This window comes from Manis javanica, chromosome 2 (assembly GCF_040802235.1).
Source record: "Manis javanica isolate MJ-LG chromosome 2, MJ_LKY, whole genome shotgun sequence".
In the NCBI taxonomy this organism is placed as follows: Eukaryota; Metazoa; Chordata; class Mammalia; order Pholidota; family Manidae; genus Manis; species Manis javanica.
The window spans coordinates 203,920,149-203,932,876 of record NC_133157.1 but is presented as its reverse complement, the minus strand read 5'-3'; positions in this window follow the sequence as shown (position 1 = coordinate 203,932,876).

Here is a 12,728-nt window from a genome sequence, read left to right as displayed (position 1 = left end):
CAGACAGCTCTTACCTAGGCACCAGCACAGGTCGTCCAGCTTCACCTGTGTCCAGGACCCTGGGGCCACTTGTTCCCCATCACACCCCTCTGGGGGGGTGCAGGCTTCAAATGTGCTTCCAGTTCTCAAACTCCATGGGTTCCAAAGAGCCGGCACATCGTCAGCCTCATGTCATGGGCTGGCCTGGCCTCTCCCTGCAGCTGCTGCCTGGGGCCTCTGCGTCCATGGCAGGACCTGAGTAAGGGTGACTTTCTGGACATGTCCAGCAGCTGTCAAAGGGGCCAGGTGATAGTCCGGAAGTGCAAGGGCATCAAGGCCTCTTGGATGAATGTTGGCTTGGGAGACAGGAGGAGTGGTCTGAAAATTTCCCTCTCCATCTCTCCCACCCCCCAAGGCAAGACTGTTCCAGTGAACTGAAGCTGTCTACCCTCTGAATTTGTCTTGGGAAAACAGCAAGCAACTCGTCAGGAAGCTGTGCCCAGCTCCGCTGTTTATCAGCCAGGCTAAACAGCAGGTGTTTAATAGGTGCTGAGCAATCAATTCTATTGTGCTGGAAAACTACGCAGACACTGGTACCCACAGTTTAGAAGGCCCCTCTCTGGCCCTAGAGAAGGGCCATCTCCTGGCCCATGGAGGGATGTATCGTCACTGCCCAGGGATTTTTCTCACCTGGATCCTTATAGAGAGACCCTCCATCAGCCCCCGAGCTTCCCATACCTGATGCTTCCCACACTCTCTTTCTCTTGCTTTAATTTTTTCCTATTTCTTAACCCATATTTGCATATTTATATTATTTACATATTTGTCTAGGCTTACTCTCAGTTGTTAAACTCCATGAGTCCACAACTATTCTCTTTTGTATGTGTATCCATGTAATACTCCATTTAATCCTCCCAACAAATTTTAAAGGCTGCAGTATTTTTACCTCTATTTTACAAATGAGGAAACTGAGGCACAAAAGAGTCATGAAATGTACCCTCAAGGACCCTCAAGTTCACATAGCTAGGTAACAGCACATGGAAGATTTTTAACCACGATTACATACAAGAATAGATTGTAAGTGGTCATTTAAGCCATAGCAAAGGATGAAGTCACCAGGAAGGTGCATAAAATGAGAATTTACCCAGTGTGGGACTAAGCTTGAGAAACTCCAACATTGCAGAGGTGAGCCCAATAAAGTAGCTGTCGTCACTGAGAAGTAATGGCATCGGACATAGGAGGAAAACAGTATTTGTGTCACAGAAGTTCGATAAGAGTGTGTTTCCTATCAATGATTAAGAACAGAACTAAAGTCTTGGCCCCCTTAGCTTTCCCTGGGCTAATGCTGAGCACCCTCTTTGTGACTCCCACAGACAACACTAGATGCTGCTTTCACCAACGGGTCAAGGAGGGCCCAGCCACTGTCACTGGAAGCTGACGGCTTCCTGTCCACACATCTGGGTCTGAACTGCAATTAGAGCCATGCACACCCTACAAGGTCCCTCCCTCTGTGGATTTTCAAAGGGTGAATAAATAAGTCAGAGCTGATTGTCATAAACCATATGCACATATGTATTAGTTTTCTAGGGCTGCCTTAGAAAGTACCACAGGCTGAGTGACCCAAACAACAAATTTATTCTCTGCAGTTTTGAAGGCTAGCAGGCCAAGGTCAGGCTCTCTGCAGGGCCATGCATCTGGAGAAATTTCTAGGGAGAGGTGTGTTCCAGGCCTTTCTCCCAGCTTCCGGTGCTCCCGTGGCCTGGAGCAGCATGCCTCCATCTTCCCATGGCATCCTCTCTGGACACGTGTCTACCTCCAGATTTCCCCTTTTTATAAGGACAGTTGTCATACTGAATTGGGCGTCTGCGCTACTTCAGTGTGACCTCATCTTAACCAGTCATACCCGCAATGACCCTATTTCAAAATAAGGTCACATTTTGAGGCACTGGTGGTTAGGACTTCAACATATGACTCTTAGGGGAACACATTTTAATCCATAATATCATATGTGTTCTTCCTCCTTTGTCTGAAGTCTCGTTCTTATTTAAGCATCCCTTCCTTTCTTTTGATCACTGATGTCAGCATTGGAAGCCATGTAACAAACAACTAAGATGTTGGGCTCTGGGTCCAGACTACCTGGGTTCAAAACCAAACTCCATTTACCAGCACATAATTTTAGGCAAGCTACTTTCCCTTTATTCTCCACTTCCTCCTTTATATGCTTGGGACAATAACAGTCCCAAAATCTCTGGATTCTTGTGAAGAATAAAAGGAGTTAGGACGCATGAAGCATTTAATGAGCTGGCATAGAGTGAACTCAGGTAAGTTTTTCTTATTACTCTAATTTCACCACCTTGCATTTAGGCAGGGTTTTCATTTGCACAGCATGTTTCTATATCTAATATCATTTTATCAACATAGAATCCTGACTTAGGTCAGTAGTTTTAATCCTCACTCCAATGAACCAAAATACAGAGGTGCAGAGAAACAAAGTCCCTGCTCAAGAAAACCAAGTAGGTCATGGTAAAACAGTACTAGACCCAGGGGGTCAGATACACAGCCCTGTTGTTTTTATTTGACACCAGTCTGCATGGCTGAGCAGATCAAATGTAAATATTTCATTTCCATGCAAAACCTTTCGATTGATCATGACAGGAAGGAAGCACGTAAGTCCATTCACACCTCGAGCCGAGAGCATTCCAGGCAGGGTCAGGATGGATAAACGCGTGCCTTGCCATCATTTCCTTGAAAATCAATCCACTTTTTCAGGCTCTGTGAAATGTGTCTATACCACATTATTCCTAAACTTGTTAAAAGGGGAAGGATTGAAAATTACATGGGTTGCTCAGGCCTTCTGGAAATCATGGGAGGAAAAAGTAACGACATTACGTTAGCTTTTGAAATTCACCCAGAAACGAAATGTCTCCTTTTTATTTTTCCTCTTGAAGGCTTTCAAAAGGGACAACATGAGGGGCTGAGGTTGAAATTGTTCTGCATTTGCAATTAGAACTCCTGCAGTGCCCAAGGAATCCAATTATGGTTGGGAAGTTGTAATACAATGTGGGAATCTGTCCTGATCAAAACGGTATCTTACCAAGTTCACTGAAGATTAAGATTGAATAATGCCAAAGTGTGAAATCCTCAATTATGCATTCGGTTCCAAGGGAAAGAGATGCCTCTTTGCCAGATACTTGTGATTTTTCTCACCCTAGAAATGTTGAATATGAGCCTTCTGAGATTCCTGGAAAATGCCGTTCCAAACATGAATAAACAAGATGGAATGACTCCCTACCAAGTTAACATTGATGTCACTTTAAAAATGGAGTGGAGAAAAGTGACTCACCCAGGATACCTGGGTTCCAATCCTTGCTCTAATTCTGTTTTATCACCAGTAAACTCTGAGCATGGGGTTCCTTGTTTATGGGGCTCCCTGTCTCTGGGCCTGTTTCTTCTCCATTAATGGTGAGCTAGCACCACTAGGTGATGTGCAGCATCCCCTTAGCACTATGATTTAATGGTTCTATAGTTCTTGGAATTAAACAGTAATATTATTAGTGAGGGCTTTCCAATTTGGGATTTCTAAACCAATACCATTTAAACAAACAAATATGAAGGCTGATATCCAATTACCAAATTTTGTTTCTTCCAAGTAAAGATAATTTTTAAAAATACTCCCCATTACAAAAGCCATAATAATATTATATAAAAGAAAAGATGATTGAGGACCAAAACTTAAGAAGCAGGAAATATAATCTCTAATAAAGAAAAGATCTGTCACCATTTTGCAGCAACTCTACTGTATATGCACATACATGCATACACATAATTGTCCATAGTCTTCTCATCTTTCATGGTCTAGTAAGAATTTTATCATGTACTAGCATTTGTAAACTTCTGGGGAGTAAAATGAGTAGAAGTAAAATGGGCAAATATATTAGAACAATCAAATAGTGTTTTAGAAAAATGTTCACTTAACCAATTTGCCTTGCATACACACAAAAAAAAAATACGTGGGAAAGAATAAATTAGATGGGTCAGTTTAACATCAGCTGGTGTATATATGATAGAACATAGAGTGATATCTGGATAGATGTAGAATTTTAATTGCATAATGCTATAGTTGTCTAAAGTTGGAGAAAATTGACCAGGAAGGTAAGACTTTGAAGGTACAAACAAGACAATTAGACTAGAATATTCAGTTTCTATTCCTCCAATATGGTCTGGCAATACCAGGAGGGGCGCCACACATCTAATTTGAGGAAGAACCTGCATGGAATGAAAACAGATAACCATGACCTCTTGGAGTTCCTGGGCTATTCTAAACCATGAGTAATTTCTTTTTATTTGTTTTGCTTTTCTCATCAGCTAGAAACCTGGGATCTAAACACTCCTCAGCACACTTACTTTTGAGACAAGTGTTACCATGTTATATCCCATCCCACCTCTACTGGCCCCTGAAGATCTATCAGTTTCTCATATATGGAATTACTTCTTTTCTCTTGCTTACCAAGGAAATTCCTCATTATCCAAGAATTTGCTCAACCATGTTCTCCTACCCTGCACATACATACGGGACACCAACGATCCACCACTCCTACTGTGTTTTGCTGACACCTCCTGTAGCCTGATCACCATGGGGGTGACATGTGTTTTAGGTCTGACTCCCTACCTGGGCGAATGATCTTCGAAGGCAGGCAGCATCCCCCATACTGCCTTTTACTCTATCAACTATGAACAAGTAGCAAGGGGTTATGAAGAGAGAAACCTGGATTTCAATCCTGCATCTACCTGCAGAGACTCACTGGTTGTTTGACTTACAACAACCAATTTTTAATTGAAGTAAAGTGATATACAACATTATGTTGTTTTCAAGTACACAATGTAGTGATTCAGCAGTTATATACATGCCCTAACTTTTTAAAGCCTGTTTTCTTTTTGCTCAAGCACGGCATCAACTCTAAGGGAGGCATTATACCTACTGCAAAAAGTCTCATGCTTAATCCTTGGCACGGAGACTCCCATGTATCCCCAAACTCTGAAGTTTGATGCAACATGCAACTAAGTGGGACTTTGGGGTGGTGTCCCTTGGAGGGCTGCATTATTTATTAGGTCTGCCCCCACCTAAATATTTCTCTCCCTTTTTCCTGGCAAATGGTAGGATTGCACTTTCTTGGTGGTGTAACTTGCTTCGGCTAAGGGAATGTGATCAGAAGCAATGTGTGTGCCTTCTGGGCATTAGTGTTCATAACTAGTGTGCAGTCCACCAGCTCTTTGGCCTCCCACTGCTGTGCAATGTTCCAAACCTAGCAGGTACTCTGCCAGTCTGTTTCCAAAGTGAGGGCCTTGCAGAGCAGGGTAGAGCCAACCCACAATGGACTTGTTCAGAAGTGAGAAACAAGCCTATACTTTTTCCAGTCCCTGGAGCTGGGGGTCCATTTGTTACATGTGGTAAAGAGAATTCTAGAAGGTCTCCATAAACTTTGCACCCTAGTGTTACTCCCATGATCATAGCACCTTACATAGCAAAATGGATTTTGCAGATGAAATTGATGTTAACAAGTGGTTGTCAGGGAGAGTACCTGGGCAGGTCCATCCTTTACAAGCAGAGCGCTTTCTCCGCCTGGTGGCAGAAGAAGTCAGAGAGATTCAAAGCTCAAGGGAGATTGGAGGAGGTGGAGGGGGGCTGTGTGGAAGAACCTGAGGAGAGCCTCTAGTACTGAGAGTCACTCCAAGCCAGCAGCCAGCCAGCAAGGAATTGGATTCTGCCAACACCTTAAATGAACCTGGAAGTGAATTTTTTCCCAGAGCTAAGGGAAAATACAAGAATGAAAATTAGCCTTTTATATTTAAACAGTTATGTGTTATTTATGGTGATCATAATGTTCTTTCCTGTAAATCTGACTTCCCATATGGTATCAATTTATCTCTACCTGAACAACATACTTTCAAACATACACTTACTGGTTCTCCTGCAGGCTGGAGGAGGACCCTTTGAAATCTCTCGAGTTTACTATCTCTGTGCAATTCTCTTCTCTCATTTCAGGTCTTCTCTTCTATACTTTTACAAGAAACCCTAGCTTTCTTGGCCCCCCCAGATTTTTCAGTTCCATTTGCTCAGTGCAGGGAGTTTGCTGGGCTCTGGGAGGGTCCTCTTCCTTGAGGGGTATCCTTCATCCTCTCTTCAGGCATTAAGCCAGAACCATCTGGAGTTTACTTGCTTGTTTCCCCTCTCTTAGGCCTTACTCTCCTGTGCTGTTGTTTTCCAACATATGACTACCACTGCTTTGTGTAATCTGTCCAGGCTTTTAGCATTTCAGGTGGTAAGTACACCTGAACCCTGTTATTCCGTCATGGCTGTAAGCAGAAGTTTACCAAAACCAAAAAGTTGAAATTTCTGAAGTGAAACTGCTGGTTAGGACTAAAGCTTTCATCACTGTTAAAGAAAGCATGGAACTGATTACACTTGAACCCAGCTGAAGAGAACCTGGCTCCTTTTGATGATTCAGAAAACACAGCAGCATTTTTCCTCATTGTTGTCTGATGAAAATTAATTATCACTGTACTGTAGCAGTGAGGAAAACTGGCTAGGAATATTATGTTTATGATCATGTTGGGTAAGAAATTTAACTTCATATATTCCAACTGTTGCCCATCAATGATAACAGATGATTGCATTTGTGTTCTTATTATTACATCCTTAATCCACTTACACACCTGGAACTCCAAGGAATAAAATGACAGGGATGTTAAATGGGAGGCAATCTCAGGACCAGCCAGTTCAATTTCTACAGGAGTATCATGTACAGAAAAAGAGAAAAGGCAGGGAGGATATTAATTTTTATTAAGTGCCTACTGCATGCCCAGCATACTTGCATGTATCATCCTATATGTTTTTCAAGTATTCATGAATAGTAAGTAGTACTTTGAAGTTGACAGACATTTATTATTTGTCCAAGACCACAAGACTCATAAGGTGGAAACAGGTACTCTCTCCCTGATGAAATTCAGGAACTTCCACTTTCCACTAGGGCATACTCTCTGGCCGATTTGCCTAACTCACTTCAAAATAAATTATCAGTCTAATCCTTTGCAGCAATCTATCACTAGTTCAAAATACAGAGTCGTGCTCAGACAGAACTACACAGTAATAGATGAAAGGCATAAATTTTAATCCATAATAGTTACCTAACTCTTTGCAACATATGAAGTCAAATAAAATAATGAATTATTACTTGTCACAACAAACTCAAGAGTTATTGATTATTATTTATATCAGGAGCACTTATTCCTCATCACTTACGTTTCCATATGAAGGAAATTTCACTGTAGTCACACTCCTGGCTTCTTTCCATCCCTATCTTTACTGTTCTGCAGGGTAAGAGGAATAACACATGTGAACAGTGAATTTGGGAGCCAAATATGCTCACTTCATCCCTTTACACAGCTACAGAGTGCCAAGTGGACTTAAATTTTTGCCTTCTGATTTAAATCCACTGATTGTATCATCATGCTGTCCTCTGATATACCAATGATTCTTATCTTGACATTGATTTAATAATGTTTATTGAGCCCAGACTGTTTGAGAAAGGGACCTTCCTAATTCAAAAAGGTAGATTTCTCTCAAGCACAGTAGATGTTCAATTACTAAAACTAGATCATTGTGTCTGAACTGGTCCAGCAATCAAAATGAGTTGACTTCAACTCATGTGATTATTGAATGAATGGCGATGATAATAACTGCCTGACGATGATGAGGATGACCTGCATTCATGGTGTGTGTGTCAGGCACTGTGTTAACTGCTTTATGTACAATTTATTTCATTTAATACTCAGAAAGCCCCTATAGTGTAGGTCTGACCATTATCCCCATCCTGTAGGTATGGACACTGAGGGATAAAGAAGGTCTGAGAGTCTAAACTTGGTCTTCTCCTGACAGAGGCTGATTCCTTAACCCACACACTAGTCTGCCCTTTAAGGTCCCACTGACTATACAACATTCTTTATCTAGAGCTCAGAATAGGTCTAAGTTCTTCTGATATGCTCAAGTGTCCTCTGCCTAAGGGAATTGAATACAGCCAAAAGAGGGGACATGGCAAGTTCTAAACCAGGGAATCTACTCAGAAAGTGTACAAATAATACATGGACAAATTCAGTGCCATTACACTTTCAAAGAGTAAAAATCTTTTGCTTCATTTATAATTTTGATTAAATTAAGCTTCTGTCCCCAGAATTTGTCTAATATATTGGTATGAAGAAATGATAAAAATCTGGCAATAAACTGGAGGAAGTGCTTGCAACCTGTGTGTAAAGTTTCCCAGTATCTCATTTATCAGATTTTTTTTTGGCCTGTGGTCTAATACTTAATCCACTGTGATTTTTTCTCATTTATTCCATTAGGTTGCACCATAGAGTCTAAATAATTTAATGGAACTCTGACCAGAGCTTCCTCAACTTCAAGGTTAAGGTTACCCTTAGAGTTTCAGGGTGGATCTCTATGAATTCCAGCCCTACATGCTTTATGGAACCCCACCATGTGAATCAGCCCGTTCTCAGAAATAGGGACAGAGATTTGTCAGTGACCTCCATATCCTATTGCTTCCCTGACGATGATAATGATGATAACATCACAGTATTTTCTAATTCCATAGTGTTTAGTCTTCCAGAATATAGAGCAGTGGACAAAGGATCATTTACGGTATGAAAATCTGAGCCATGCCCTGTGGTAAAGTCTAAAGATCTGAACTCAAGACCCTATTACAATGATTACTGCTGTGTGACCCAGAGCAAGTTTCATAGCCTCTCTGTGTCTCAATTTTGCTCAAAAGGATATAGTGAGAATTAATATAGTAACACTTGTGGAAAATTTTTGTAGTCTATGATGGACTCTGCTATTGACATGTACATCTTACTATGTACAGAAACTTTAACTGTAAACACACTCAATGCAAATATATCAATGAATATTTAGAAAACATAGGTAAAATAGAGGAAAAATTTTGTCTAGGGAAGAGGGAGGGGAAGAAAATCCAGGATCCTTGTAAAAGGCAGTTGCTGAGTCTCTCCATATGTAAGAAGGGCTGCTCGCATCTGATCTAGGACAGTTATCACAGGAAGATTACAATTATCTAAGCAAGGCATCACTGAACATTACATGGGTCAGAGGTAGAAACATGCAGAAGATAATTTTGCATCATAAAATAATTCAAGTAACCGAATCAGTCCAGGAAAAGAGAAGACAAGTGGGAATGGAGAACCAAAAAAAAGAGAAAGAAAGATGTTAGATTTTAACCTAAACATCAATAATCACATTAAGTATAAATTATATAAATATAATAAAATCAGAGATTATGATTGGATAAAAATGTCACAAGATACAACTATGTGCTTCTTACAACATACTTCAAATATAAATATTCACATAGGTTAAATAAACAAAAGATAGAAAATATATACCATGTAAATACTCATCAGTAGCAGCTATCTCAATATAAGACAATATATAGTTCAGAGTGAAGAACATTATTAGGCAGAAATAAATTCATCTCATAATGAAAAGGGGTCAAGAAGACCAAACAACCCTAAATCTTTAGCCACCTATCACAATACAGGATGTAAAAAAATATAGAGAGAATTACAAGGAGAATTAGACAAATCCATGATTATAAATGAATATTTCAATACTCCATTCTCAAGAACTGATAGGACAGGGGGCAGAGCCAAGATGGCTGTGTGAGTAGGACAGTGGGAATCTCCTCCCAAAAACATATATTTTTGAAAATACAAAAAAAACAACTATCCCTAAAAGAGAGACCAGAAGATATAGGACAACAGCCAGACCACATCCACACCCGTGAGAACCCAGCGCCTCACGAAGGGGGTAAGATACAAGCCCCAGCCCTGCAGGACCTGAGCGCCCCTCACCCCAGCTCCCAGTGGGAGGAGAGGAGTCAGAGCGGGGAGGGAGAGAGAGCCCAGGACTGCTAAATAGCCAGCCCTAGCCATCCACACCCAGGAGTGGGGTGATGGATACTAGGGAAACAGGACAGTAAGCCCTGTGAGTGGGTCCCCATGGTCAGTGCCCCTGGGACAAAGATAAGCAAGTGCTTTTTGAAAGTCTTAAATGGACAGGGACCCCACAGCTGGATAGAAGCATCCTGGGACACTTAGCCCAGCAGATGGGAATCCTGGGGAACTCCAGGCACCATAACCCCTGGGGCAGCAGCTCTGAGAACCCTCACAGTGATAAACAGCCCCCCGTCTGTTCCCACTCTGGTGCCCTGCCATAGCAGAGCAGCAGCCTGAGGCTGGTCACACCCACAGCAAGGGAACTTCCTCCACAGCGGCTGGGCAAGAAAGACCCAGTCTATGCGCAATTACCCAACACAAGCCACTAGGGGTCGCCATTGTCCCAGTAAAGAAAGGCCAGGAGCAAGTGGAAAAGGTCTTGGCTCTCCCAGCTGACAGATGAGTCAATAGCATACCACTGCATCTATCAACATGAAAAGGCAAAAAAATTTGATCCAGACCAGGCTAACCCAGACACCTTCCACATCCTCTCCTGAGAAGGAATCTGGGGAGGTAGATTTAACCAATCTTCCTGAAAAAGAATTCAAAACAAAAATCATAACCATGCTGATGGACTTGCAGAGAAATATGCAAGAACTAACGAGGGAGAATACAGAAATAAAACAATCTCTGGAAGGACTTCACAGCAGAATGGACGAGATGCAAGAGACTATTAATGGACTAGAAAACAGAGAACAGGAACACAGAGAAGCTGATGCAAAGAGAGAGAGATAAAAGAATCTCCAGGAATAAAAGAATATTAAGAGAACTGTGTGACCAATCCAAAAGGAACAATATTCGCATCATAGGAGTACCAGAAGAAAAAGAGAGAGAAAAAGGGATAGAAAAGGTCTTTGAAGAAATAATTGCTGAAAACTTCCCCAGACTAGGGGAGGAAATGGCCTCTCAGAACACAGAAACACACAGAACTCCCATGATAAGGAACCCAAGGAGGGCAACACTAAGACACATAATAATTAAAATGGCAAAGATCAAAGACAAGGACAGAGTATTAAAGGCAGCCAGAGAGAAAAAAAAGGTCACCTACAAAGGAAAACTCATCAGGCTATCATCAGACTTCTCAACAGAAACCTTACAGGCCAGAAGAGAATGGCATGATATATTTAATGCAATGAAACAGAAGGGCCTTGAACCAAGAACACTGTATCCAGCATGATTATCATTTAAATATGAAGGAAGGATTAAACAATTCCCAGACAAGCAAAAGTTGAGGGAATTTGCCTCCCACAAACCACCTCTACAGGGTATCTTAGAGGGACTGCTCTAGATAGGAACACTCCTAAAAAGAGCACAGAACAAAACACCCAACATATGAAGAATGGAGGAGGAGGAATAAGAAGGGAGAGAAGAAAAGAATCTCCAGACAGTGTATATAACAGCTTAATAAGTGAGCTAAGTTAGGCAGTAAGATACTAAAGAGGCTAACCTTGAACCTTTGGTAACCATGAATCTAAAGCCTGCAATGGCAATAAGTACATATCTTTCAATAGTCACCCTAAATGTAAATGGACTGAATGCACCAATCAAAAGACACAGATTCACTGAATGGATAAAAAACAAGACCCATCTATATGCTGCTTATAAGAGACTCACCTCAAACCCAAAAACATGCACAGATTAAAAGTCAAGGGATGGAAAAAGATATTTCATGCAAACAACAGTGAGAAAAAAGCAGGTGTTGCAATACTAGTATCAGACAAAATAGACTTCAAAACAAAAAAAGTAACAAGAGATAAAGAAGTACATTACGTAATGATAAATGGCTAACTCCAACAAGAGGATATAACCATTATAAATATATATGCACCCAAAACAGGAGCACCAGCATATGTGAAACAAATACTAACAGAATTAAAGGAGGAAATAGAATGCAATGCATTCATTTTGGGAGACTTCAACACACCACTCACTCCAAAGGACAGATACACCGGACAGAAATAAGTAAGGACACAGAGGCACTGAACAACACACTAGAACAAATGGACCTAATAGACATCTATAGAACTCTACACCCAAAAGCAACAGGATACACATTCTTCTCAAGTGCACATGGAACATTCTCCAGAATAGACCACATACTAGGCCACAAAAAGAGCCTCAGTAAATTCCAAAAGATTGAAATCCTACCAAACAACTTTTCAGACCACAAAGGTATAAAATTAGAAATAAATTGTACAAAGAAAGCAAAAAGGCTCACAAACACATGGAGGCTTAAAAACATGCTCCTAAATAATCAATGGATCAACGACCAAATTAAAATGGAGATCCAGCAATATATGGAAACAAATGACAACAAAAATACAAAGCCCCAACTTCTGTGGGATGCAGCGATAGCAGTCTTAAGAGGAAAGTATATAGCAATCCAGGCATATTTAAAGAAGGAAGAACAATCAGAAATGAATAGTCTAATGTCACAATTATTGAAATTGGAAAAAGAAGAACAAATGAGGCCTAATGTCAACAGATGGAGGGATATAATAAAGATGAGAGAAGAAATAAATAAAATTGAGAAGAATAAAACAATAGAAAAAATCAATGAAACCAAGAGCTGGTTCTTTGAGAGAACAAACAAAATAGATAAGCCTCTAGCCAGACTTATTAAGAGAAAAAGAGAATCAACACACATCAACAGAATCAGAAACCAGAAAGGAAAAATCACGACG